The following is a 26,576-nucleotide window of genomic DNA, read 5'->3' as shown; positions in this document are numbered from 1 at the left end:
TTTTTAATGGATATCAGGCCTATACATTGCCACATATTTTAATTTATCTGTTACATATATTATTCATCGAAATTTCATTATTTTATATTTTACCACACTTTATTCCTTCCATCAATATGAATTTTTTTGAAATTTCTACTGCTGATTTTGCTATTGTTTTTGGAACAATAATGTGTTTTATATAGTATTCTACTTGTAGGTGTTGAGGAAAAGTATTTCAGAGCATTTATACTGCATAGATTTGTACTTGGCAGAGTATAGCTTATACCGCGAAACAGTCTAAACATAGGTGAACTGATATGTGGTAGGTATGTTGCTTGTCACGTTTTGCACTGTGCAAGAAATACTGGTACAAAGAAAACCAGACAAGTGAATTCATTGATCGGCAGTCACTCCACATCCTTTCACAATAAAAAACCTTCTGTTTATTCCACAAATTGTTAGTGTTTAGCATTGCACTTACAGTATTTTAATAGCTGCTGGCAGATTTAAAAACAGTTAATGTGTGAATCAGCTAGCAGTAACAAAACACTGTAAATAAATTATATGAAATATAACCATGTATTTTATGTAATAGTCAACATACAACATTCAATATTTTCTGAGATGCATGTTCCATTTCTGACAAAGACCTCCACACTCTCGAGTAGAATCAGTTGTCCAAGGTCGACCATCCACCATGGACCACTCTCATTTGTAGTCCTTGAAAAGGTAGCCAAATCTCCATCTACTGCATAGCCACTACCTGTCTGACGTTGAGTTGAACTCTGAGTTGTGCTTCTTAATTTTGCATAATTGTATTCTGAAAATAGTTCCTGTCATACTAGAACTTATGATCTCTCAAACACGATAGTAGCAACACAAAATACCATTAATTAATCTTTTATGTGTTACTAGATGTGATATCTACTTGATTAAAGTTTTCATAAAGCAGTTAGGTAATATTGCTACTTGTTAATTTTAGGAATCACATCAGTTGCTAGGTGCATGAAAAGATAACACCAAAAATCTATCCGGGCTCATAAAAATTGTTAGTTTTTTACACTAATAGTAATAGAAATGCAAGCATTAAACCTTCATTTCTAATAATAATAGCACGTCTGAATTGTTGGGGCAAACATTTCGACAATTACTGAAAAATTTGTTTACTGTCAGGAATGTGTCAAGTACCTTTTACAAATGGCACGAGCGCAAGTTTACAGAATGTTTACTGACACCAATAATGTATGACTTCTAGGCACAATGCGGTTGGCTAGCTTTATTGATAATTAGCAGTTGAAGCCTCTCATTATCAATATCACAGAGAACTTCAAGGAAAATCAGTTGTTTTTAAAATTACTACATAAAATGCTATGGGCCCATATTTTACGTTTTTTATATGATTAGTTACTGATGAATGACAAACATGTTCTGTATATTCATGTATTGATGTCTTTTGGTTCTAATCAATATTGCAAGAACAAACAAAACCTAAAATAACTATTGATTGTAGCCAAAGAAGCAATCAAACGGTGCTCCCAGATGTGTTACAAGTATTCTCAAAGTGTATGAAAAGCATGAATAATTTGCTGAGAGCACACAGAGAGAAATCATTAATGCTTGAATGAACTCATTAATGTTTGCCCTAACCCGCTGCTTCAAATACAAATGTCAATCGTGCTAATTGATGTCAGCATTGATGTCAATATTTTTTTAGGATTAAGTTTACTGTGGTAGATTATGTAGACAAACTATACACAAATACACAAAGCAAATAAATGTTTACTGGAACATGCATGTCAGCTAATGCACATTTCACTATTTTATCTTGTTTCATTTCAACTTTCATTGCGAGACAATTTTTTTTCTTGATCCTAATTTGATTAACATTTTTAATACTTTTTGAGTTTAACTCTTTCAGGCTCAATCTCAGCATATCCGAGAATAAGCTGTTATCCACTGGACTAGTCCTAAACTATTCAAAGTTACTCTTTAATCGAATTCTATAAAAATATTTTGAAAGCATCCATTATAAACTTGTAAATGAGTACCAGTTTGCTAGAGGTTGAAGCTCGTAAAACAGACCAATAAGGGTTTTTCTTGTAAGTTGGTGTAAGAATATCCACTGAAGAAACAAAACTTGAAGATCATTTTTTTTCTGCAGTATCATTATGATTTCATTATTATATTCTAAATCTACAAATTTATCACCTTACCACTAGCTCCAGATATGTTTCAAAAGCAGATTTGGTTATAAGACTTACTTACAGGTAAGTACTAGACTTTTAATAAAGTGTGAGCCAGACAAATGCAATAACAATGATAGTTTCTACTATCTGCCTGAGTCTGACTGCTGTGATTGTTGTTTTTTTATGAATTGAGTAAACTTTGATGAAGTATTATTTTACTTTCAAGCAGCTATACCACCTTTTGCTAAAGTTGCGCATATTGACAATAATAATTACTCTAAAGTAGCTGGATAAAATCAGAAACTGGTCCAACATGTTTTGCATATACAAAATTATCTCAGCTTGTTTACCGCTGATCTTACAAAATTTTCCTACAATCTAAAATTATAGTTTACCAAATTGGACTGGTTTTTATGCTTTAAGTCGCCAGCACTTGTTGAATAATTTAGTGATTTGAAACAATTTTCCTATCCTTGCTTAGAAAAAGTTTTTTTTACTTGTACATAGCTACATTAATTTATAGTAAAGGTTATACATGTAGATAGGGATGTTTTCTTTCACAAATGAAACCCAAATTAAGATAAAATTAATAGATATGGAGATACAGGCAAGTCAGTAACACTGAATATATCATTTAAAAGCAGCAAATTGTTTAATTGGATCTGAAGGTGTGCAATAGAGTCATTTAATTTAGCCTGAAACTGTTAACCATAAGTCCTATGTTGAATACTGCTTAATTTTTTTTAGGAACTGTCTATTCTAAATCTTTGTTAGTTGGCTTGTTAATATCACATCCACAAATATTTTGCAATTGTGAAGACCATTTATAGCGGGCTTACTAAATTTAAAGTCATTTTATTGCCAATAATTTCAAGTAGTTTTAAAATGATTTAAAAAGTAAAAAGATTAATGTAAGAATTCAAATCCTTAATTTAGTTTGGGTTCTCTGCTTTACAGTAAAAACAAATTTTTTAGCGCACTTAATTTGGCTGACATAATTTGTCATCTGCTAAATTGTGGAAAAACTTCTAATACGTATATTAGCTACAAACATTGCTATTTAATTGAATGTAATTTTTGGACAAGGCAAAACCTTGGAATTGACCAAAAGAAACTGACTTTGAAAATATAAACTGTGTAAGCCCAGTAAGTAGTCAACACACAAAAATAACAGTTAAACAGATAAAGCAGTATGCTTTGTATAAATGGTGTCATTTTTTCATGCACTGTTTTTTAACAAAACTAATGCATTTTAGCTGCCAAAGCATTGAGTATGTGCTAAACAGTTTTTGAAAAAGAAATGTCTTTGGTTTCATTGGGATCTTATATTTACACATATGTGTGAGCAATTTGATAATTGAATGATTAGGTGATTTAGCTATCTGAATGCCTGAATTGTGCAATTGTATATTTGATATTTTGCTAATGGCATAATTCAACATGTTTCTACCCTTAGCCACTATCTATCATGTGAGTATCATATCACTAAACTGAGACAAGGCACACTAGCAGCACTACCTACTCACTATACTTCCAAAAAGTATGTAAAATTTACCAAAAATGTTTCTGTTAAAAAAAGAATATTAAAATACTTTTGAAGACTATTTTAAATTCGAACCAAATAATTTTTTTTTGCTGGTTTAGTATATTTTTTGTAAGAATTAATTGTCATCTTATGTAGAAACATTCTACACTCAACTCTGATGATTGCAACAACTAAAAGCATGTCTAATTAAAACTCATACCATAGACAACCACTTCGGTTAGAGAGAGAGGCTGATCAGTGATTTCACTAAGGACTGCCACATGACGCCCTTCAATTGGAGTTGTAAACTGTATCACTCCTACTTCAACATATGGTGACTCCTGATAGCTTCTCTGTGTCCATTCATCAGAGTGACGAGTAGGAGTTTGTGGAGATTCATAATTGGAGGTTAATATAGATATCATCTCTAGAGTGTAGGCTGAAAATATTATGGTGAGCATATTCATAATTTTTAATGGGCTACTGAACCTACCAACTAAAACACAAACATCGGTTACAAGAAAATCCTAAATGAAGGTCTTACTTCGAACTGCTGCATAACGTCTTTTTATTGGATTTGAACTTCACTTCTGGAATTTCACTACATGAAGCTTCAAAATAATTTCCCAACAATTATTGATAAAGTTTACAATTATTATTATTAGTATTTTTTAAATAATTAGCATGCTTAGTTAAACAACTTGTAACAGATTTACATACATAACTTAATTACATAAAAACTTTTCATAGGTATTGGTGTTGCCATATCTTGAAATGAAATAAAAACCCACTGCAATGCATTGCAGATGCATTTAATGCATTAACAACAGTTTTACTGCTATCGGTAAAATGAAAAAAATATCTTGGAACACAACTACTCTAACAAATCATACCTTGAACGCTTAAGAAGCGCTCACTATACAGTTTTTGATTTCACTAAGCAAAATTTTAAAACCAATAACTAAATGCTGATCGGGTAGAACAGATTTGTACATTTTAATGAGAGTTAAGCGTGGAGTCAGTGCAATTTATATTATTACCCTAGGACACTTTTATTTCGCTAGTATTTAGTTTCGTGAGTAGCACACAAAATAAAATTTCGCTGCAACTTAATTTCGCGACTCTGATGAGTGCGAAAATATAGTGATGTGAAAATAAATGCAGTGGAAAAAGCAGATTACATTCCTCAGGTCCAGTTTGCTAATAAGAAAAAAATTCAATTTGGGACTAGTTCGTACTTGTAAACCAAAGGTTGAAATGTGTGGGTGAGATCGGCAATTCAATTTGATCACTTGCTGCCATTTGTTTCTTAGACTATCAATGATGTCTAGGTCCTTCCCGCCGTGACTTTCACACTCGAATCCCAAGAAGAAAAAAATAGATAGGTAACAACCAACTTCACAACCAAAACTGTATAACCCTTACGCTGCCATAAACGCATTTACGCATTTTCTAGGGGCCACTGCCATAAACGCATTTTTGGACTTTCTCAGCAATTGTCTGGTAACCTGATTTTATTATTTGTTGACCACATAACCCACGGTCTTTAAGTGTATTATGAAATTGACTGTGTTGTCCGAAGATTTCTCTATAAAATCAGCCTAAAACAACGAAGCAATTTTAAACTTTTGTTTGAGAATTTCTAATCTAAAAACGAACATTTTTCTGTGAATTCATTAATTACTCCTCGCGAGTCATAAAACAGGTAATTAGTTGTTGATGAAATAATAGCCAATTTAGATTTTTGTGATTATACAGACAATTAAAGTAAAACTTGAAAAAAACTGTATACATATCATGAAGCAATATCGGCAATTTCGGTAAAATGGCTGGCACTAGGCCGGTAGTGAATTTGTACATGGCTGGCAGTGGAAGAGATAATGTGGTTGGACCTGATGAGGGTTGATATTGTTTTTGGATGGTAATAAAATTCATCACTACAATAATTATTCTGCAATTTTATGACTTCACCTACCAGACTTTCATCTTCATCAGTTACAAATTCGGTGACTAAACTGATATAATCTTAATTTTCTTTGCCATGCTGCTCAGTCAGTGTATTAGCTATAATGAGTTTACCAGAAATTTCCCATTGATCCCAACCACAGACGAAATTTGCCTGCATTTCTAATATGACGATTTTATTGTGGATATCAATGAACAAAGCTATTTAACTTCGCGTTTTCGCTCGTTCGTTATGATAGTTTAGTTTCGCTCATTAATTTTTCACGAGAGGATGACACCGCGAAAACGTGAAAGTTAGATGCCGCGAATACATAAGTGTCCTAGGGTATAAATGTTGTAACACACCTGATTTTTGTATTGACAACCTTTATCTAAATGAAATGCTTAAGGCAAATTACAGAGTAATAGCGATCGCTGCTACTGCTACAGTTTTAGTACTCTGTTCAAGAAAATAGCATTTCAAAACCAAAGTGTATTACTGAACAACTCTCTGGCAGATGATAACCGATTCCAACAACTATTATAGATGGCCTAAATAACTTTTTCTGCCTAAACAAATCTCAAACCAGACTTGCAAGGAAAGCCTAAATTAACTCTTATCACAATTTTATTGCTGGTTTATAAGAGTATAGCATTAAGGATCTGTAGAAGAAGTGAAACTGTAAACCATATCTACAGAAGTCATTTAAAAATAACAGAAGTGTAAACACAGGGCTTGTAAATATACAGTGGTGTGAAAACAATGGGACAACCCTAAAATTTTGATCAATTTCTATAAGCATGGGGTTGTAGTTGCTAGCCAATTATTTGAAGTAATGCTTATTATATATCAAAATGAAGCTCTGACTCTAGCTCATTTAGATATGTTAATAAAAACATGTTTGAAATAGTTTACTAGCAGAAAAATGGAAATTCATTATTTTTTAATTTTTAGCAGGTTCAAAGACAAAATTTTCTATTTAGCAAAACGTAATGACACGAGGTATGTTTTACACAACGTATTTGATCTGAGTAACATCTCTGCTTCAGGTTTGAATGCAAATCAATTACAGGTTTAACCTTAGTCACATTAAGTAAAGCTGTTAAAAATAGTTGCTAATTTTTGCTCTCTCAAATAGTTGTTTAGCATTGTTGTTTTGAGCTAAAATTAATTTTATTAGACTCCATCTGTTTATAGCTATAGTCTGAAACAATATAGCTGTTTATAGCTAGTGTTTGAGACTATATAGCTGTTTATAGCTATAGCATGAGACTATATTGAGTGGCACACATAACACGGGTAGTCACTTATGATGTAAATCATACAAAGGTATAAACTCAGTAAAAGCAAGTAGTTAAGGGCACTTACTATCTAAAGAAATAGAATATGGTAGCTTCTTGAGCTTTAGTAAATCAGAAGAAGTCAAACTAACCTCTGATAGACATGCTTTAAAGTGATTACATGAATTTAGGATACTGTCAAACATGACCACTAAGACTGGTTTCATAAAACAGAAAAAAGCCAAAGTGGTTCGAACTTCTTTATCTGTAACAATTGTGGAGATATTCTGTGACATATTGAAATATGAAGATGAAGTTTGTGGTAAACGCCGTAATATACACGCCTCTTATTTTTACAACTATAAAACTAAGTTGTATAACAGCAAATCATCAATTGCCTAAAATATTTCCAATCAAAGGCAAGTAGGCTATTTTATAAGCTAAGAAAAATAGCAATAGTGTTGAGTTGAAAAAAACCATAATGCTATCACCTAATGCCAGCCTTATACAAATCAATTTGAGATGGGTCTAGCATTATGAACATGTATGTAATCACTCGTGTAAACAACTTTGGTACCACATATTGAAACCAGGACAGTGCAAAATAGGGCATTCAAATAAAAAATAATAATGAGTATGATCCATAAAGATCTGCTTAGAATGAACAATAAAAGAGAAATATAAAATTGATGATGAGACCACAATGAACAATACCATTGTAGTCAGGCTAACTGCTTCACTGAATATAACAATATTGATGATATATTGTGCACAATGAAAGTTTGTAACAAGAAGCTATCAGATATGCTCATTCAGATTATAATTGTTGAAATGACCCCAAGTTTTGATTGCCTGTTAGTACTATTAAATTAAAGAGTTTAGTTTTGTATTAGGTCGAGACAAGCTTAATCATTGGTAGTGCGGCTGAATTCTTTTGGCATGCTATAGAGAGATATGAAAGGAAAATCTGAAAGTGCCCCAAAAGAAGTATAGATGGTAAAATACTGGAAAATCATCTATTTCAAAGTAAAACCTGCAATAAGCATTCACTTGCTTTATGTGTATTTACAAACTTGAAGTTATCTTCTTGTTTCCTGTATCGATACGTGACCAACATGGCAATTAGTCAATTAACAGGAAGCAAGTTCATTAAAACAACTTTATATAGAGATTTTTAGATATAGATTGGTTCATGGCATTTACTGATGCATCACCACAAAGTGCTCTTCTTTTTTTAATATCTTCTACCCAAATTGATTATCAAGTACAAATATCTACCCTGATCAAGCCAAACAAATAATGCTTCTTTTTTAACTTAAAGCGGAAGCAAGTAATAATTTATTAACGTTATTATGCAGCAAAGTTATCATTTTACAACCTTTTTTGAATTTTTTTCTGTTAAGTGTTTCATGTTACCTAGCACCCAGTTTAAAACTTAAAAAAATTCAAATATCATTTTTTCATACAGAATGGCTATGCAGTTTTAGTGTAAGACCATTGATTACGTTGTGATGGATAATTTTATGCAAAACCTTTCTACTGCTTACAAAAGTGCTACTGACACATAATTAATTATTTAGGAACCAATTGACTAAAATTGTTTAAATAAATAAACAAATTGTTAAATATTTATTTAAACAATAATTAGCCCAAATTATTTGTTTGTTTATAGATGCGCATGATGTTTAAAACATCAATGATTGCAAAAAAACTTTAGCTTGTATTTTAGTTTCCTATAAGTAAAAGAAGCTTGATGGTATGATAGCTTAGGAATTTGAAGAGTTATCTACTCAGCCATAAAAACAAACATGAACGCATTTGTGTCACATCACGGTGCAGCTTTTTTTAAATTTGTTGTATCGGCTAAAAATTTGGCTTTTAGAAACTAGTTTTATCAGATAACTTGTTTGACTTTTGTGAAAAGAATAATTTTAATACATACTAGACTGCTATTGCTTTCTTAAATATATTTTTATTTATCTGTTGAAAAATGTAGAAGAAATTAGAGAGTTTTGCAAAATATTGTAAAACAGTAATATTTGCAAAAATCTTAAGACTGCAACTCTCTTTGCAGTTATTGATAAATCATTTTTATAGTGTATTTTTGGCATTGCTTTCACATTATATACTTGTTCTAGATGAAACAAAATAAAATGATTTCTACTCACTTGTACCATGTAGCTCAATAGTACCAATGCTGAATTTCTCTCCCAAATCTACTCTCCACCATTTCACACCAAAAGAGCTAGTCTGAGAGAAGTCCGTATAAATTCCATTGTTTGCTTTTTCAGCTGAGTTGCTGCCAGCAGTGCTGCTCTGACTGGTTGTTTTATTAAAGGCCAAGTTGTTTGAACCTTGAAACAATGTGGTCTATGATTAGTTTTGAGATTGTAACACAATTATAGTGTACAATGATGTATTATTTTCTACAACAAATTAATATAAAACAATGATCGTAGCTATTAATATAAATTCACCATAAACTTCAACTTCAAGCAGGGCCAGTGCTCCAGCAGGTAATCCTTGGGTATTTAAAACAGTATTTGGGTCAAGTGAACTGTACACAGCAATGTGTTGAGCTTGTATTGCAGGTTCAAAGTCTATGATGCCTACAGCAGCATAAGCTGGTCCACGGTAGGCTCTAGCTATCCAGTCAGGAGATGAGAGAGAAGGATCAGCTGGGTTATCAAGTGTTGATGTCAGTGTTGTAATGTTAGCAAGTCTCTCTTCTGTAATCATATTAAAGCACCTTCACAACCATAAAATAACACTTTACCACTCATTCACATTTGGGAATATGACAAAGTGATAGCTTTTCTAAATTAAAATTGTATGTTTGCTCTGCTATTCTTTTCCAGAATCATAAACATGATATTGTTGAATATAGCATGTAATACAAAATATCAATGAATTTAACACTCCGACAATTTGAATGTCACAAGTTTTATGTCACAGATGTCAAAGATGACGTTTATGCGTAATCATTGCTAATTTGTAACTTAATTATTGTTTTCTTAAGGCTTGGCTACACATGAAACTAAATATTGGCTTTTACCATAGCTAACACGCTTGTTATGCACTACATCACATCAATGTAAACCAAGCCTTCGAACATTTTTTTCATAAAATTGTTGAAACGCTTGATATTTTGGAACCCACAAAAGAAATATTGGTGAATCAAAATAAACATTCATGTCCTTGGTTAACAAGAAAACTTAAATCTAAAATTAGATCCAAAGACAAATTATACAAAGAATTCAAAGCTTTTCCTTTTAGCCCCCGATTACGTGATAAATACATTAGGCTACAAATTGAAATTTTCACTATGATTAAACAAGCAAAGACAAGCTGTTTTAATTAGATTATTTCAAAAGAATCTGACTCTAGAAAGCTTTGGAATACCATAAATAATGCTTGCGGATTAAAACGCCAAAATCCACACAAATAAAAAAGCCGTTTGATCCTGAAACTAATACTGAACTCTGTGATCTGATTCAAATTGCCTCATGTTTTAACAAGTAACTTACTCAAATAGGGCATCAAATAACAAATTCCATAACTACAGAAACTCATATGGTAATAAATCAAAGTGCTTCCTATAAAGCTTTTCATATTCAACCAGTTGATGAACAAAATATCTTACATGAAATAAAAAAATTGAATGATAAAAGAGCAGAAGGAATTGATCGAGTGCCTGCCAAATTAGTAAAAATATGGTCAGATTATATTGTATCACCACTTTTTGATATAATAAATAGATGTACTAGTTCAGGAACTTTTCCAGATGCTATGAAAGGTGCAAAAGTTTTACCGATATACAAAAATAGAGGAAGTTTATTTTTTTGTAATAACTACCGTCCCATATCTGTTTTACCAGTTTTTTCAAAAATATTTGAAAAAATAATAAATTTTCAGACTCACAATCATATTGATTCAGAAAACAATATTTGCGAAAATCAATATGGATTTAAAAAAAGGAACTAGAGAAGCTCTCATTGTGTTTGCTAATAACACATTTGCGGCCTTAAATGAGAGCAAGGTTATTTTGGGCATATTTATAGATTTTTCAAAAGCTTTTGATACAATTGATCATCATATTCTTCTTGTCAAACTTAAAAGCTTAAACTTTTCAAATAAAGCCGGGAAGCTCTTAGAAAGTTATTTGTCAAATCGAATTCAATGTGTTTTTGTAGACAAGCATACTTCCATGCTTCTCAATATTTCATGTGGTGTTGCTCAGGGCTCTATGTTAAGACCCACTTTGTTCCTGTTATATATAAATGATTTAATGGATTTTTCTAGAAACTTTAAGACAATCATCTTTGCTGATGACACAAACTTGATCTATTCTTCAAATAAAATAAATGGTGAGATTGATACAATAAACTCTGGACTAAACAAAATAAAAAGCTGGTGCAATCAAAATAAACTTACATTAAATATTGATAAAACAAATTACACTGTAATAAAAAACCAAAAAAAGTTTCCGCTAGCAGAAAATTTAAAAATGAACCATTTATCTTTTTCTGAGACAAACAACATAAAATTCCTCGGTATAACTATAGATAAAACACTAACTAGGTCCGCTCATATAGCTCATTTACGACAACAACTTGACAGAAGCTTAGGTTTAATTTACCTAGCTTCTAGCTATCTTCCTACTACTACCCTTATATTACTATACAACAGCTTGATAAACAGTAAAATAATATACTGTATTGAGACATGGGGAATGCACCTGTTACATACCTAAATAAAATACTTACCATACAGAAAAGATTACTTAGAATCATTTATCATAAACCTCCCACATATTCTTCTGCTTCACTGTGTAAACTTAGTAACCTCTTACCTATTCATCAACTTTACACTTTACGCATTTGTATTCTAGCACATAATAAATTCTACAACCGTGCTTCATCACATTCAGCTTACCCTACTAGACATTCATTACTATTTTTTCCACTCTCGTCTTCTTCTACTACGTGTAGACATAGACAGGTTTCTTATCAGATGGCACGGGCTTAGAACCTATTGCCTGGCAGTCTACGCTTGATGGCCAATGCTCAAAAATTTAAAGTGTCTTTGAAACAACATCTGCTTGGATTCCTGGAATAGCTTAGGTCTATTGACGTTTAGCTGCTTTGTCTGCTGACTTTGGTTCGGCACCATGATTAGCTCTGCTATTGCACATATGGCCCCTCATTTTTTTACTAATTTCTTACCTTTTACTTGCTGTATATTAAAATAATGAAAATAAATACATACATACAATGTTGATCAAATAAAAGTTTGACCTATGTTGTTAACAACAAAACTGAACTAAGTGTGATTGGTTGCCATAGCTGGTGATAACAACCTCAAATGAACTTTATCTATTTCAAATGTAAGCAAGTTGCATCCAACATTGGCTTTTGCAATATAGATGCAACACATTTTTACGCAAACAAATGTTTATATATGGAGAAAAATATTTTGATTTATAAAGGCCTTATTATACATGTAAATTGGAAAAGCTCATAAAAGGATTCAGATAATTTTTTGGTAACTAAAATAATTTTTTCTATAACCAATGTAATATCTGACTTCATTTCTTTTGTACTTGACTATCTTTACCAATATTGCCCGTATTTTAATTAGCAAAACATAGCAATGTGAACAGTTAAAAAATACTTTTTTTATCTCAATTCTTTGAATATTCTTACTTTGTAGATAATAGATATCCTAATGCTACTTCAGTGACAGTACTGCAAAGTCTAGCCAGGACGCCATAGACTATAAAATATTGGGACCAATTATCCTCAGCTATAAAATTTGTAAACATTACACATCACCTAGTAGTGTGGCTAGTCTAGTCACAGCAACTATATCTACACTACGTGCAGTTGATGCATTTTGTCTGTGTGCGTAGCCAGGCCTTCAGCAATCATCAATCATTTTGTTTTGCTGATGTTTACAAGCAAGTTAAACTTTTCAGCATAACTAATGATGCCTTCTCACCTCTTCTTATTTTAAAAACTACAAGTTACAACTAGCCACGTATTATGTGACCTCCATGAAATATATCTATATAACTGTTAGTAAACTGTAATAGTTATAGCTATATATAGCTATGAGCTATACTTACGGCAGCAATCCCGTCTATTAAATAGCTTGATTTGACCGATGCTGTACGTCTCTCCAAGATCAACTGCCCACCATCTAATACCAGTATGACTTGTGTGAGAAAAATCTATGCGGTCAAAACTTCCATCTACAGCTTTATTGGCTAGGAAAATTTCGAAAGTGCTGCTTTGTCTGGCCCGCATATTCAAAGCAAGATTTTTCCCTGCAATCATCATTAAATATGTTATAAAGCTACTACTCTAAAATAGATGCTTTAAAAGAGTAGCTTTCAACAAATATTTGCTTAAATAATTAGTTTATAACATAGAAGTTCTTAGTTCACCAATGAAAGTTACTGTAAGCAAAGATGCAACAATATTATTACCCTACAGGATGAAAATATTCGTTGGTCATAAAAATTCGTGATTTCGCGAACAGTCAATCCCGCGAATTATTAAATTCAGTGAATAATTAGTTCTATTTTTAATCACAAGAGAGAATAACTACTGCATCAAATTTAAAACTAGTCACTAGCCTAGTTTTTAATGTAAATACTAAATGTAATTGAGTTCCAAAACATTTTTAAAATCATTGCCTGAGCTTTGAGCTAACACCATTGGCAATGCATCACATTTATTTACAAAATTATTCGAGGTTGTCACAAGATATGCAGAATGGCGTTATCGCGAAAATAGCCGCGAGGCAGAAGTACTAAACGTAGCCGAGTTCCAAAACTTCTTTAAATCATCGCCAGGCTTCGAGCTTTATTGCCATTGCGTCAAACTTTGCAAAGTTATTCAAAGTTTTTACAAGTTATTCGGCATGGCTTCAGCATAGCAAAAAAGCTCTCCTAGTCTTTTTACATTAGAATCAACTCCATCAATCTCTAATACCAAAGTCAAGGACGATCATGATTCTGATCTGGACATTATGGTATGTATTTGATTTGCAGTGCAGATACGTTTTTTTTCATAATCAACTGCATTAGTTAATTCTTTTGTTTAAAAACTGATCGCTTTCATCAAATACTTCAGCTATTGTTTTTGTACTTCCTCAACACTCGTTAATATTTTTACTTTTTCGTGTTTACTGCAGATTGACTATGAAAACTAGAGACAAGTAGTAATAATATTCGTCAAGGCAGGAATATTGGCAGAGGCAACCAGTCAACCTAAACCCCTTCATCGACAACAACTCCTTGATATCGCTGTAGCAAACATGATTAAATTATATATTTTATTTCATGTATAGATGTATTATAATTTATTACGAACTTGAGTGTACAAATAAAATATTTCAAATACAAATAAAATTTTACAAACGATGAATGGAGTAAATATTAACAGTTTAGTCCATATGGCGGTTGTCTAAGAATAAAATTAAACTGGTACTCTTGATATGTGAATACTAGCGTGTAATGGTGCTTTCTGACTAGTTATTTTGGTAATAGCAGCTCTGTCGCTGTCACTGTCTTGGGTATGTGTTGAAGGCGATTCTCTCGCTACTACATGGCTGGTAAGGAAGTTATCATCAGAACTCTCCTCGTGGCTTACTATTGCAAAGTTCTGCCGGTTGGCCAAAGATTTGTGCTCGTAAAGGCGTTTTCGTTCCTTTTTTAAAAACATATATATTCTTCTCGTAAGTTGCTGCGGTCACTTCAACCTAAAATTCCAGACCTCCCTGAATGATTGGTGATCTTCTAAGAATGACATCTACCACCCTTGCAATCATTGTTCTTTGGTGCATGATGAAAGATCTCTCTCTCACACTAAAACAAATAATGAAGCAGTAGGGATGGAAAAAAATAATATTGCGTTTTACCGAAGAACCAAAGTAAAATTTTACTAATTTAGTAAATGTAAAAAACTCATTACTTACCACAAGTTGTTGGCTTATCAAAGGCCTCCAAAGCGATGAATCTTCGTGAAAACCTCTGGACGCAGCAAACATTGTTTACCGTAGAATAGCATGATCACCTCGAAGTTGTAAGCTAAATATAAACCGGAACACGCGGTGTGCGCATGCGTAGGAATATCTATTACTAGCCACAATAGAGTTAATTTTTCCTAGAGAGTGGCAGTTTTCCGCCGCGAATAAATTCATCCGCGAATATGCATGAAAAGACAATTTTCGCGAAATATAACTCCGTGAATAAATTCATCCTGTAGGATACCTTGTTGACTTATGGCAAATCTACAGCAGCAAATGTAAACTTTGATTTATATGTCATTGTTTTAGTATCTGGTTAGGATGTATGGATAGCAACAATGAATAGGTGTTCTCGTCAGTTGAAATTCTCTTTATTCGTTTAATTGTGCCAATAGTTGGAAGATTTCTTCCAAACACTAGTGTGACTTGCCCAGTTTAAGTAAGTGAGGTATATTAGCTGTTGTGATAGATAACTAGCTGTTGTGAATCATATAGCATTTGTTAATCTTGATGCTCATTATGTTGACAACTTGAAAACTTGTACACTCTCAAGTGGTCCTCACAAACAAGCTAATGAACATTGTTAGAAGATAGATGGTTTATATTAGCTAGAGTCATAAATAAATAGCCTCTTCGCTTAGCTTGTTAGTTTAAAGAGAGATAATAATATTGCTTGTAGCAAATCTGAAACAGTCATTCATTATTGGAAATATTCAAGAATTACCATACTATTAACAGATTACTTAATAGACCTTGTATAACAAAAGATAATCAATCAAAGTAAATTTAACTTAATCTCCATCCTATAATTTTGATTTTCATGCACAAACTTTATATTTAATTTTAAAAGTTTTTAACAGCTTTTGGTTACCGGCTGTGTTAATCAAAAGTTTGCTTTATAAGGCATTACATATTTTACAGAAATAATAATAGCGCACAAAACCTAAACCATTTGCTGAGAAAACTTTACCATATAACTTCAGATAGAACTACTGCTGAGATGCGTGTGAGAGTCAGAAAGCGAGCTGACCGTAACACTTGTATTTCCATTGTAATACCACCTTTATATATGTCGCCTCTATTTGAATGTCACTATGAAAAAAAAGTTAAAAATAGAGCGAATCTTTTAATTGAAAGCCATTTCTATTTAAACGCCACTTTTATTTGATTGCCACTATTTAACATTCTTGTTCTTTACGAGCCCACAATAATAGGTGACCAGTAGAAAGGTGTTCACAATACCGTACTAATAATGACCCAATTACACTAATGTAAAATCATCAGTTCGCTGTTTCTGTTCGTTTCGAAGTCCGCTTTCTAACACTAAATCTTTACAGTTTTTTTGACACAGCTGTGAATGCAACACAATATAAAAAATTATTATCTGCATTAGGCTAATAGTAGTTCATCGTTTAATGCGGTCTTGATACTTCGATCTATGTGAAAAAATTTGGCTCACTTACATTGGAGTCTGTGCTACTTATTGGGTAAAATTTTGAAAGTACTCTGATTATACACGGTTTATCTTTAATTGCCTGAGAAGTGTAAATTGCATCACCTAAAGTTTTTGCTCAGCTAAAAAATTGTTTGAACTTTAGTATCAACTAGCTCAGCTGTGCAGAAGGAGAGTTAAGATCAGAAGACACTATGAAAGTTATTGGACAGCCAGAAGAATAGATACTTTCAAACAAAGGTAACAATCAGAAGGCAAATGGCTGATCATTCGATGCAAATATTTTTGTTTCAAATATGTTAATGTTTGTTATTAAACGTATTATATATATGGTTTGTCAATGACACTTGTTTTTAAATATATATTATTAGCATTTGATGGATGATTATTATATAATTTATAGGCTTGCAGGCTTATAGCGCATTATTTGATAGCATCCTTTCGGTTAACATATAAACTCAGCTTACAATGAATCACCCGCATAGCTGCTCGTCTATTGTGCAGAAAAAATATTTTTTTGACTGTAACCTCTATTAAACATGTCAATGAGTGCAATGAGCTTTTATGCAAATTATTTCAATCTAATTACAAGATGAAAATATTTGTTTTCAAATTAAGGTTAAATTATAAACTTGGAAGATCTAACAAATTTTAATGCAGCCTATAAAATCATTGTAGGTTGATTGCAAGCACTAGATGTCAACTGGTAAAGACATGTATCAGCATTCTTGTGCATATTTATTCAGATATCTATAATGGTTGGACATTATTTGGATATTATTGGGCATTTTTTGTACCCAAAAGGGTTTATGTCTCTTGCTCTGCCTAAAAGACAGTTCAAAATATAAAAGGGTTAAATTCAATCTGCAAAATTTCGGACGAGGTGTTTGAATAATACAACACCACCCTTTATTTGAATGCAACTTTTAATAATATGTCATTATAAGGGAAGGGTTGAAAATAGAGTGTCAAGGCGTTCAAATAAAGGTTTTATGGTAAATGAACAGCTTTAGTATAACTAATAGTTTTTCGATTTAAAAGACTTCTAACAGTTCTCGTTAGGAAAAATGCTATATGGTTTAGATAAAAAAACCTTTGAAAACTTTCAGGAATTGAATTTATCCTTTTACTCATGACAGCCAGCCAGTCATCAGCCTGAGGCTATTTTTAAATATTATGAACTCATTAAGATATTTTTAGTTTACTCTATGAACATACATGATTAACCAGATAGTACAACTAAAGTTATGTCTGGCTCCAGATACTAGCTTTGGAAACATGCGTATGATTAGAGGCTCAAAATTGCACCTGTGCATGCATTAATGACAACTGGCCTGAATGAATGCGTTATTGAACAGTTGTCATGAAACCAGTGTAGTAACTTGCGTTGAAAAGCTGTACACATTCCGCAGGTTACCTGATTGAACCTGAACAAGGCTAGGCCAGATTAGGCTAGGCTCAAGGCTAGTCTATATTAAAAAATCCTATGTTGCTATTTTGAGCGCGCGGATGTGTATGTGTGGGTGTGTTAGTCTGCATAATGTTAAGCATTTCCATATATTTTGCTTTTTGCTTATTTTACCTAAACTTCCTGTGAATGTGCTCCTGTGCCTTCTGCTAGGTCGCTAAATATCTGCTTCAATACTGTGTAACTCGTGAAAACTATCTTCTTAAACACCTACTTGAGAGTCATGTGATTAAAGATGAAAAAATATCAGGCATCTACATGTATAGGTTTACGACTAGCACAAAATAACTGTATTAATCGAGTCAGATAGGTCTTCTTATCAATAATTAAACAAATGCATCTAAAGTAATCATTGAAAAGGTTTTTAAAAAAACTACTGTTTGTAGGCTATTTCAACTGGCCATCTAACCACAAAAATTGAAGAGAATTGTCAATTTTCAAAATATTATATTTACATGTCTGTTGAATAAAAGCAATATAAGAATTTGTGAAATTAAAGCATCGAAGTCACTGATACCGAAAGCTAGATACTAATACTGGATTCTGATGTACAATGCAAGTCCCTGACAAGTTGCACGAGAAAAACAAGCAATGAAATAATAATTATCAAAAGAAAATAATAAACACCAATAAAAATGTCTTATATAAAAACCTTTTTTTAAAAAAAATTAGTTCTTTTTAACCACACTATTATCACTAATTATTATCAGTAAGTATTATTATTAACCCCAACTATTACATAATTTTTAAAATTCTCTAGAATAATTATTTTCAAGGCAATTGCAAGTTACAAACAACACAAAAATTAAACTTTTGGATTATGTTTTAACTCTTAGAAAGGAATGAAAGTTTGGTGTGTGATTTGGCATATTTAGGTTTAGTATATAAAGTTGCAGCGTACAACCTTGCTTTGCCAAAACTAGATAAAAAACTAAAAATGTGACCTTTATTTTTTGTACCCATTTATTCTGTAATATAGTGCCATTCTATGTTATAGCATATTATTATTTTTATATTTCATTCTACCTCATTAGTTTGCAGTCCAATAAGAAAGTGCATGATATAAGCTTATATAAAATTTGCATATAAAATTTTGAAGACATTACTAAATAAAAGGGAACTCAAACCTTACTTTGACATTATTCCTTCTCTCCACCTGCACTAACTTACTTGGAATAAGCAAAATGAAAGCCCATTTGTGCAGTATTGTACATACATATTATTCCATTAATAACTAGCAAAATGCAATGTTTGTTTCAGCAGAAAAGACTTTGCTGATGCAAGTCTACATACATGCCTGTAAAATAAATTACAGAAAAGTTAGTTGCACCTACACTAGCAACCGGTGGGTGTTGCTTTGAAATGACATCTGGCTGCAGCTGCACACTTGACTGTTTACAACAAGTTTTCCAATTGTTCAACCATGACATTGCAAGCAAGAAGCTATCTGATGAAATGTTGTTTTCTGATGAAATGTTGTTTTCCAATGAGTTTAGGTTTATAAGAAAATCTAAGTTCAAATCTAAGCTTTTGTTGATACGGAATTTTCAATGTTCTACAGAGCTGATAAGCCTATGTTGTTCTTGTGCAAAGAAATGATTCATTTAATTGGTTATTGAAGGTAATACAACTGTTTTGTGTTATGGCGATTTTCATAAAATAACTTATGGAGGCTAAATAATGATTTCAACCGTAATATTAGTGTGTTATTCAGTTTACATGATTAAAACAGAATTTTTATCATGGTTAACAAGCTTTTGAAATATTGAAACGACCAGTCGGCAGCAGTAATCTGCATAGAGAAACATTTAGTTGTGCTCACTCTGACTATCCATAAGTTACCTAGCAAATTCTTGCTTGTGTTTTCTAATTTATATATATCCTAAAGTTTGTGTCTGTCATTTGGTTTGTCCAACTATGGCTGTTAAGATAGTAGATTGAAGATTCTGTACCGCTGAAGGTTTGATCTCGGAACCTCCCGTTCCCCAAAAACATGCTGAACCATTGAGCTTTGCGAGATTATTGAATTCATTGGGCAATATACGTGGGTGAAAATATACATACGGCTCTATGATATGGCGCAATGTTATTTTATGCTTGCTCTTATGGCTTTTATTAATTAGTTTATCAATACTAGCTTACTTAAATTAGCCATTGACAATGTACCAGGCTAATGGCAAGTGGCAGGCAACTACATTACCACCCACTGTTTTATAATCTGTTTTATTGCCCATGCAACGCAAGGCTTTCTACTAGTCCAGGGGTCATCAACCCGCATGCGGCTCTTTCATCCGCTTGCTGCGGCTCCCTCTAACTTTGGATTTTTTCTTTTTTTCTCTTCCTACCATTTGCCAAGTAATTCATAAAAATATAGAAGTTTCATCACTAGATTTTGTAATAAATTTAAAAATAATTGAATATATGGTGATAAATCAAACATACTCCTTGTTAGGCGTCATTATTTATGCACCAATAAAATTGCCAAAGTTACACCAGCCGGCACGTCACTTGATTTTTTTCCCCCGGTAGGCAAACTATAGCGTATACTAAGAAAAGTGACAGATGAAAATAGAACATTCAATCCTATGTGGGCTGATTCATTTGCTTTCACTGCTGATGAGACTGGTTCAACAGTTTGCTTAATATGTAATGATAAATTTGCAAACAACCAAAAATCAAATGTCGCAAGACACTTTCAGAATAAACACTCGGCCTATGCTCAAAAATATCCAGAAGGAGATGAGAGAAAAAAGGTCATTTCGGAACTGGTGTGTAAGGCTAATTTGAGCAAAAATCATTTCAAGAAGTAGCTGAAGTCTGCAAATTCAATTATATATGCTAGTTTTGTGGCTGCTCAAAAAAGAGTCAGGCATGGAAAGCCGTTTACTAACAGAAAATATACAAAATAATAACTCGATAAGATTTCTGAGCATCTGTTCACGGACTTTAAAAATAAGACAAAAACTGTGCAGAAAATCAGAGATATGTCCCTCTCTGTAGTGCTTTGTTAAAAGGACTGAATCAGACATGAAGTTGCAATTTTTCTTGAAAGTAACCTTAAAAACAGCGTAATATTTTCACGTTACATTCAAGTTATTATTAGCTATTTTATTGTTCTTTGCAAAAGTGTAATTTTGTTTTCTCAGCAGTTAAATCATTATACATGCCACACCTTTTTGTTTTATGGTGTAAGCATGGTATAAAAGCAGTAAAAGCTACACAAAAACATTCCATGTAGTACTTATATTTTTTTTAATGTAAAATATCAAAAGGGGGTTGTGGCTCCCCCTGCTTTCTTTCCTGCAAAAACGGGTTCAAATGGCTCTTTGATTAAAAAAGGTTGAAGTTCCCTGCGCTAGTACATACATATATATCTATATATACACATAGATGTATCAATATATAAATATATATATGCGTATATATATATATATACATATATATAAATATATATATATATGTTTGCATATATACATGTATGTATATATATACATGTATATATATATTTATATAAATGTATATATATACATAATGTACTATGACCTGCCGAGCTCATTCGGCAAGTTCTACGAAGCCTGCTCAATGCCCAGAATCAAGTCACGGCAATAAATACCTATGCACTGCTAGTATCAAGATACCAAGCAGGCATAAAAAAGTGGACTGAGGAAGCCATCAAGGACACAGATATAGCAACTCGCAAATTTCTTATGATGCATTGAGCACTCCACTCAAAATCTGATATTACTAGTTTGTATCTCTATAAGAAATATGGAGATAAGGGACTCAAAAGCGTGCAGCAGATAGTGAAAGAGAAAGAATAAAGTATTGAAGCCTATGCAGCCTTCATGGCCACCACAGTCAAATTGCTAAGTTGATAAGTTGCTTTGAAAAAGGAGCTTCACGGTTATTTTGAGGAACTTGACTGGCATATGGAACCTCTTTATGGTGATTACCACCAACAAATATCTAAGGTTGGCGATAACCCTCAGTCATGTATGTTGCTTAACAAAGGGAACCTGATGGCCAATACAGAGTTGCTACTCATGACTGCCCAAGAGCAAGTGCTTTTAACGAAGCAACTCCAAACAAAGATCTATCACCTTAGAAATGATCCTAGATGCAAACTGTGCAAAGATGCACCTAAGACCATCTAACACATCATCAGTGGATGCAAGCAGCTAGCTGAAAATGCATACAATAAGAGGCACGATCATGTTGCAGGTGTTGTGTACCCAAGTCTATTTGACGAGTATGGCCTTAATAAGCCATAACACAAATCGGAAGCTCTTAGTAAGGTCAAAGAGAATGACCGCGCTAAAATCCTTTGAGACTTTTACATCCGAACTAACAAGCATGTCTTAGCAAACCAACCAGATATAGTGGTGGTAGACAAGGAGAACAAGAGGGCTACTATAATATATATAGCAGTACTCAATGACTACAATATAGCCAGCAAAGAAAAAGTCGAAAAATATCTCCCTCTTGGAGAAGAGATTAAGAAGTGCAATGATGTAAAAACAACTGTATTTCCAGTAGTCATGGGGGCAATGGGTGCAATAACACCTACGCATAAAATGTGGCTTGCTTAGATACCAGCAGCAATCAAATCAAGTGAGTTGCAGAAAAATGCGCTATTGGGAACAGCTAAGATCTTGAGGCGAGTGCTCAAACTCCCAGCTCTTTGGTAGGAGACCCAAGTTATGGCAGAAAAAAAATACCACCTATATGGGTTAGCCGGGGTGAGGAAACAATTTTTATATACAGTGAAACTCGGATAACTCGCCCTAAGATAACTCGAAAACACGGTTAACTCAACGTATTTGTTTGGTCCGTTACCAAGCAATGATAAATGGCTTTAGATAACTCGACCGAAACTCCGTTAACTCGAACATTTTTTTGCCAAAGGCTACCAAGACGGTTGTTACTATCGCTTTAGAATATCACTTTATTCCAAGCCATAGAGATAAACATCAACTTTTAGTAGTTCTTAGGCCTCGTTATTACCAACATCGGCAAAATATTTTCATTAACGACTTTTCTGAAGGTTTGCAAAAATCAAATTTTACCAAATATCTACTTGGCGATAACCCTCTGAAAGCAAGAAAAGCGAGGTAAAATTCGAATAAATTCAAAGTAAAATCGGCAAACTTAATAATGGGTTTTTAATAGTGAAGCAGTTTTGTAATAACTGAGTTGCTGGAAAATTGATCTTGGTTAAAACACTCGGTAGAAAAATACATATGTATTTTTTCTGAGCATGTTAGCCGCGATCAAGTCTTGCCAATTTTAATCTGAGAACGTCCTGGCAGTCACATCACCTAAAACAACAAACAAATCTCAAGTGCTAGAAAAATATCTATACTTTTTGATTAAAAATATTTAAAACTTCACACGAGAGACCCTTTAACTTGCAACAAGCAATCTTTGCTTTTGATTTATACATACTTATTGTATATAGTTTGTATATGTATATGTATCTACTGATAAATACGTGCACTTATGACTGTCCTGATAACTTGAACGCTCTAATAACTCGAACACTTTTGCTCGGTCCCTTGAAGTTTGAGTTATCTGAGTTTCACTGTATATATATATACATATATATATACAGTGAAATATATATATACATACATGTATATATATATATATGTATATATAATAAAAATTGTTTTCTCACCCCGGATACCCCGTATGGGTGGTAAATTCTGCTCTAAATCGGGTCTCCTACCAGAGACCTGGGAGTTTGAGCACTCGCCTCAAGATCTTAGCTGTTCCCAATAGCGCACTTTTCTGCAACTCACCTGAGTTGATTGTTGTTGGTATTTGGGCAAGCCACATTTTATGCGCTGGTGTTATTGCGCCCAGTGCCCCAATGACTACTGGGATTACAGTTGTTCTTAAATTCCAACATTTTTCAATTTCTTCTCCAAGAGGGAGACATTTCTCTACCTTTTCTTTTTCTTTGCTGGCTATATTGTAGTCATTGGGTACTTCTATATCTATTATAGTAGCCCTCTTGTTCTCCTTGTCTACCACCACTATATCTGGTTGGTTTGCTAGGACATGCTTGTCAGTTTGGATGTAGAAGTCCCAGAGGATCTTAGCGCGGTCATTTTCACTGACCTTACCAGGAGCTCCCCACCAGTGTTGTGGTTTATTAAGGCCATACTCATCACATAGGCTTCTATACACAACACCTGCGACATGATTATGTCATTCAGTGTATGCGTTCCCTGCTAGCTGCTTGCATCCACTGATGATGTGTTGGATGGTCTCAGGTGCATCTTTGCACAGTCTGCATCTAGGATCGTCTCTAGTGTGGTAGATTTTCGTTTGGAGTTGCCTTGTTGGGAGCACTTGCTCCTGGGCTGCCATGATTAGAGACTCTGTATTGGCCGTTAGGTTTCCTTTTTTCAGCCACATATATGTCTGGTGAAGATCGCCAACCTTAGATATTTGTTGGTGGTAAGCACCATGAAGAGGCTTCGTATGCCAGTCAATTTCAACATCATCAGGACGTAGGTCCGTTTTAAGAGCAGCCAATTGAAATTCAGCTAGCAACTTATCTGAGATGGCCATGGAGGCCACATATGCTTTGATGCTTTGCTCCTTTTCTTTCACTGTCTGCTGTACACTTTTGAGTCCCCTACCGCCATCTTTCCTATCAAGATACAATCTAGTAGTATCAGATTTTGGGTGAAGTGCTCCATGCATGGTCAGCAGTTTACGAGTTGCTATACCTGTTTCTTCGATGGCTTCCTCAGTCCACTTTATTATGCCTGCTGGATATCTTATTACTGGCAGTGCGTAGGTATTTATTGCCATGACTTGGTTCTTGGCATTGAGCTGGCTCCGTAAGACCTGCCGAAGGCGTTTCTTGTATTCGGTAATGGCTTTGTGACGTACCTCGACTTCGTGGTTGATGTTGTTTTGCTTAATCCCCAAGTACTTGTACCCTTCTTCTATATCTTTGATGGTACCATTTGGCAGTCTTAGGCCATCTGTGAGCATAGAATGGCCTTTCTTAAGAATTAGCCTTCCACATTTCTCAATACCGAAGGTCATTCCAATGTCCTTGCTGTATACTTGAGTGAGGTTTATTAGGGAATCAATGTCCCTTTCTTTGTTAGCGTACAGCTTGATGTCATCCATGTAGAAGAGGTTGTTTATCTTGGTGCCACTCCTAAACTGGTACCCATATTGATTATCCTCCAGCATATTGCTTAGAGGGTTTAGGCATATGCAGAAGAGAGCGGTGATAAGGAGTCACCTTGATAGATGCCTCGCTTAATTTGTACACTCGCCAGCTTTTTGCCATTAGCCTCCAGTTCCGGTTTCCATTTGGTCATTGACATCTTAATGAATGCCACAAGAGCAGGGTGAACATTATACATATATATACATACATATATATATATACAGTGATGTGCAAAAGAAAGGGCCCACCTCTGATTCTCATTGCCAATATATATATATATATATATATATATATATATATATATATATATATATATATATATATATATATATATATATATATATATATACAGGACAGATAGCGCAGTTGGTAAGGTATCGGGACAGTGATCATTAGGTCCTCGGTTCAAACCTCAACAACTGCACTTTTCTGGTGGTCCTTGGACAAGACCCTTGCTTGTATAATGTCTACAACCTCTATGATGAGTGCAAAAACCAAAGCCATGCCGGCTCGGACGTCACCCGGTCAAACAAGGTCCGCGCTGCCTGTAGCTGAACCAGGACAAGGCAGTGAAAAATGGGCTACTGGTTCAAAACGGATGAAATGGACTCGGACTGATAACACGGACCTCATGCAGTGCTACTTTGTGAGTGAGCCTCAAAAGTGGGGCTATATGGGAAAGATGCGTCAACTGTGGATAAACATGCGCCCTGAGTTGCCACTAACCGCTAAGCAACTTGTAGCTCAGAGGAGTAACATAATCAAGCGGCACCTCATATCGGAACTTGAGGTAGATGAAAGTAGGGAACAGTTCACCCAAGTAACCTCAACCAACGAGGAGTGCATATCAACACACACTGTCACGCATACACGATCATGTGTTGACTCACAGGTTGAAGAAGACATGCACTTGGACCTTGACCCAAGGGTGAGAGAGCTTGCGGAAAATTTCATCAACAAGATGTCAGCTGCTAATGATTATGGAAGCAGGGTACCACTACAAAGAGTTAGCAAGGCCATACCTAAGAAGCTGTTAGAAGACATTAAAATGGCACTGGAGTCGATCTCAACTGGATCAATCAGTGAGAATAATGCCTTAATCTACAGTACAGCAACCGTCATCTTGGAGGAGATGGATATTAAGCCAATGCCAACAAGGCTTCAAGCCATTCCATCCTGACAGCTGAGGCTACAAAATAAGATCAAGGACTTGCGCAAGAAAGTTAGTAGGCTCAGTGAGAGATCTAACCACAGTTTGGAGCGTCCAAAAAGGGAAGCCACAATAGAAGCTCTAGAATCTGCCAAACAGCAGCTAGTAGCACTCTCGGCATGACTGAAGCGGTACACCAAAGAGCGGGATAAAAAGAGAATGAACAAAATGTTCATCAATAATCCATCTAGAGTGTATTCCCAGTTCAAAGGTGAACCGCAGAGGCCAATGTCTGAGCCTCCCTGATCTAGCACTTCAAAGTTCTGGAAGGACATCTGGGAGAAATAGACTACTC

The sequence above is a fragment of the Watersipora subatra genome, chromosome 7 (genome assembly GCF_963576615.1).
Source record: "Watersipora subatra chromosome 7, tzWatSuba1.1, whole genome shotgun sequence".
NCBI classification, from domain to species: Eukaryota; Metazoa; Bryozoa; class Gymnolaemata; order Cheilostomatida; family Watersiporidae; genus Watersipora; species Watersipora subatra.
Note: the sequence above shows the minus strand (reverse complement) of the source record.